This window comes from Mus caroli, chromosome 12, assembly GCF_900094665.2.
Source record: "Mus caroli chromosome 12, CAROLI_EIJ_v1.1, whole genome shotgun sequence".
Taxonomy (NCBI): Eukaryota; Metazoa; Chordata; class Mammalia; order Rodentia; family Muridae; genus Mus; species Mus caroli.
This window is the reverse complement of record NC_034581.1, coordinates 46,999,136-47,004,132: the sequence shown is the minus strand read 5'-3', so window position 1 is coordinate 47,004,132 and position 4,997 is coordinate 46,999,136.

Below are 4,997 nucleotides of genomic sequence, written 5' to 3'. Positions count from 1 at the left end.
AAAAAAAAAAAAAAAAAAAAAAAAAAAAAAAAAAAAAAAAAAAACCAAAAGAAGTCAAAATTCCATAATTCTTAATACAGACTAGTTTTGGTTTGAAGTCTTTATCAGGTATAAAAATAGCTACTTCTGATTGGTTATGGCTTCTGATTGTTCGGGAGGTTTACTTTGTATCCTCTGACACTCAGTTTTGGGACATCTTTGCTATCAAAGTTTGTTTCTTGGGGACAACAGGTAGTTGGTTAGTGTAGTAACTCTGCCTCTTTTTATGATGAATTGAGTTCGTTTATTTTTAATTATTGATATTTCTCCACTCCTCTCCTCATTTATTTTGGGGGATTGCTGTTTTTTTGAGACAGGGCCTTTTTTTTTTTTTTTTTTTTTTTGGTTGTTGTTATTTTTGTTTTTGTTTTTTTGAGACAGGGTTTCTCTCTGTAGCCCTGGCTGGCCTGGAACTCGCTCTGTAAGCCAGGCTGACCTTGAACTCTGAGATATGTCTGTCTCTGTGTCCTGAGTGCTGGAATTAAGTGTTTGCATCACTACGGCCCAGTGAGACAGCCTCTTATTAGCCCAGGCTCAAACTCAATATACAGATGAAACTGACCTTGGACTTCTGATCCCCCAACCTCCAACAATGGCCTCTATGATAGTTGGCTTTACCCTTAGTGATTTTAGTATCATAGATTACTCTACATTGCTTTTGCCATTTTCACTTTTATGATCATTGGTGATATAACAATTGGTATTAACCAACTTGTCTTAGTCACTGTTCTATTGCTGAGAAGAGACACATGACTAAGGCAACTCTTATAAAGGAAAGCATTTAACTGGGGCTGGCTTACAGGTTCAGAGGCTTAGTCAGTCATCATGGCAGGGGGGCATGGTGGCAGGAGGAAGTGGTGCTGGAGAAGTATCTGAGAGGTCTATGTCCTGTTGCACATGCAGCAGAGAGGGTGGGAGGCTGGACGTGATGTGGGCTTGTAAAACCTTAAAGCCCACTCTCAGTGACACACTTCCTCCAACAAGGCCACACCTCCCAATCCTTCTCAAGCAGTGACTCCTTCAAAGCTTTGGGGGACATTCTTATTCAAACCACCACATTAAAGCACACACACACACACACACACACACAATTTATATAGTTTGGTCTGTGGCTTGAAATGACTTTCTCCGTTCTGAGAGGTTTTGGGATTGAGCCCTCAAGGAAAGGCTGCTTACTAAGAAGAGTACCAAATAAAACTAGAAGAGCTATCATTCCCAACCAATGACAAACCACAACCCAGAAACATAAAACACAAAGAACATAAAAATGTAACCAACATGACTCCTCTAGCTATTATCATGGTGCCCCAGCTAACACATGCAATGAGTCTGAAATGAGCTGAGTGCCAGATGAACTCAGAAGTTTATTTGTAAAGACGATAATGGGGTAAGGAAATTAACTCAGATGCAGAGAAGAGTTGAGGAATAGAGATGATAAAGTCAGCAAAGAGACTGAGATTTAGGGAAAGAATACATTTTAAAAAATATATTATTTTATTTATTTACATTACATTACACGTCTCCTTCCTGGTCTCCCCTTCAAAACCCACCTCACCCCATTCTCCCTCCCCTTTACCTCTAAGAGGGTGCTCCCCTAATCACCTACCCACTCCCGGCTTACCCCTCCAGCATTCTCCTTCTCTGGGGCTTCGAGCCTCTACAGGACCAAGAGCCTCCCCTCCCATTGATGCCAAGTAAGGCCATATGTAGCTGGAGCCATGGACCCACCCATGTATACTATTTGGTTTGTGTGTTAGTCCCTGGGAGCTCTGAGGGGACTAGTTGATATTCTTGTTCTTCCTATGGGGTTGCCATCCCCTTCAGCTCCTTCAATCCTTCCCCTAACTCTTCCATTAGGGTCCCCGGGCTCAGTTCAATGTTTGGCTGTGAATATCTGCATCTGTCTTAGTCAGGTGCTGATAGAGTCTCTCAAAGGACAGCCATCCCAGGCTCCTATCTGCAAGCACTTCTTGACATCAGCAAAAGTGTCCCGGTTTGGTGTCTGCAGATGGGGTGGTCTCTGGATGGACTTTCTTTCAGTGTCTGCTCCATTTTTTTGTTCCTGTGTTTCCTTTAGACAGGAACAATTCTGGGTTAAAATTTTTGAGATGGGTGGGTAGCCCTATCCCCTAGGCTGAGCCTGTCTACTGGAGGTGGTCTCTTCAGGTTCTATCTCCCCACTGTTGGGTATTTCGGCTAATATCATCCCCACTGGGTCCTGGGAGCCTTTTGGATCCCTGGTGTCTGAGACTTTCCAGTGGTTCCTCCCATCCCCGTTCCCCATCCCCTACTGCTACTTATATCTAGTCATTCTCCTGGCCCTCTGGACTTCTCTCCTGTCTCTTCCCATACTCGGTCCTACCCCCTTTTCCCTTCCCCTCCCCTCTCCCAAAAGACCACATTTTAAATAGAATATTATAAATGTAAAATTCAGAGATTTCAAGAAAGAAAAAAAAAGACACTGGAAAGCATCACCAATAGACTTCTTCACGAACTCCTTCACAAAGGAGAAGAGACTGTTGTTGAAGGACAAGGTGGAGATAACATGGCACTTAGCAACAAAGGAAAAATGAGCATAGCAATAATGACAAGATCTCTGGGACACAATGACAACTGAACCTAAGAGTCCAGGGGGGTAGAAGAAGGAGCTGAAGTAAAAACGAATTAAAAAAAAAAACCTAGTCAGTATGATTATAACAGAAACTTTCTCAAATCTTTAAAAACGAATGGTCATCCAAACAGCAGAGTATCTAGAATCCTAACGGGACATGACCAGAGCAGAACCTCTCCAAGACATCAGAGTCAAGATGCCAAACCTGTAGAACAAAGCAACAATCCAAGGAGAGCTAGAAAGGAGAAATGCCAACTCACAAAGGGAAACCCATCAGAAAAACACTGGTTCTTTCAATAGAAACTAAAAACCAGGAAGGCATGGAATGGTATAGTTCAGTCCCTGAAAGTAAATGCCAACCGACTGGCTGCACCCAGGGGAAGTTGTCTTTCAGAGTCATAGAGAATAGGGAGATTTCTAAGACAAGCACAAACTAAAGCATTTCATGGCCACCATCTCAGAAAACACAAAGGAATAAGAGAGTCTTGATTATGAAAGCCCAGGAGGGAACATTTTCTTCTGTGTATCTGTCACTGGTTTTGTTTTGTTTTTGCGAAAGGGTCTTGCTATGTAGCACTGGCTGGCACAGAGTTCCATATGTAGAACAGGATGGCTTCAAATTCAAAGAGATCCACTTGCCTCTGCCTTCCAGGTACTGGGATTGAAGGTGTCGAATGCCACGATTGGCAGAAGATAGAATAAATGTCATGGGGTTACAAGTGAGCAGAGGCAATTTATGAAAGAATCAATCATATTCATCTTGAGAAACCAGGTAATGCCCAAATCTAATAGGGGAAAAATAAAAACAAATAATCACTCAACCAATCAGAAAACAGCCAACAAATACATGAATACGCAGATCTCTATCAATAGCTCAGAAAATAGATGATCTTAACTTTCCGATTGAGAGGTAAAGACTAGATTATTGGGTTAAAAAAAACAAGATGCAATCGTCTGCTGTGTTTTAGAGACTCGGAGAGTGAACGTGAAAGGATGGAAGCCAACAGACCAAGTAGGCGACTGAAGCCAAATACAAGTGGTTGCAGCCGCTCAAGTGTCTGACAGAGTAGACCTCAAGTCAAAGTGAGTCAGAAGAGAAGGAGAGTTGCCACTACATATTAATAAAGGGCGCAATTGATCAAGAGGATCTAACAGTTGTAAATTCATATGCATGAAACATTGATCCTAATCTCATAATACAGACACAATGGGCACAAAAATACACACATAGGTCTTGGTATAATAACAGTGGTGACTTCTGTGCCCCATGCTCATCTATAGCCAGGTTAACCAGGCTAGAAAAATCAATAAAACATGAGTTAAGCTGCACTATGGACTCAATGGGTATGTATAGAATAGCCCACCTACTAGTTACAGAATATACATTCTTCTCAGTAGCACGTAGAATGTCCTGCAAAATGGATCCCATTTAGACCATAAAAAAATAACTCTTAACTGCTATAAAAGAAGGGAATCAAAACAAACCTTGTTAGATTATAATAGAAGAAAACTAGACATCACTAAGAGAAGTTACAGAAACTATAAATGTGTGGAGTTTGAACAATACACTATATTTTTATATTTTATTTATATATTTATGAAATGTTTTGCTTCTATATATGTCTTCGTATCACCTGCCTGATGCCACCAGAAGCCAGAAGAGAGCATTAGATCCTTGGGACTGAAGTTACAGACGGTTGTGAGGCTCCATGTGGGTGCTGGGAATTGAACCCAGGTCCTCTGGAAGAGCAGCCAGTGCTCTTAACCACTGAACCATCTCTGCAGCCCCAACCCTTTTTTTCCCTTGAGACAGGATCTCACTATGCAGACCTGGCTAACTTGAATCCTGTATGTAGACCAGGTTAGCTTCCTGTTTCTGTCTCCTGATTGTTGGGATTATAGGTGTATATTATTATGTCATACTCATTTTTAAAATTAAAAAGGTCAGGGTAACATTTTGGGTAATTTTTCTCATAATTTGTATTTTGTTGATTATATTTTCAGCATATTTTTGGACCTGTGAAATAAAATTAATTTGGTAGTTAACTATGGAGGTTTGGTAAGATTTGGGTTCCTTTTTCCTAATTTAAAAAAGTGTGTACAAAACACTAAACCTATTGTCCCAGCCTTCCTTTTTGTAGTTCTGGGTACTGTTCTGGGCCTTGCATATGTGGCATATATATATTCTGTACCCACCATTGTAAACTTTCAGCATGGCTTTAGCTTTTTTACAAAAGTATACAGTACTGGGTCTAGTGGCACAAGCCTTTCATTCCAGTTCTCAGGCCATGGTCAGCAGATTTCTGTGAGATTGGGGCCAGCTTGGTCTACATGATAAGTTTCAAAA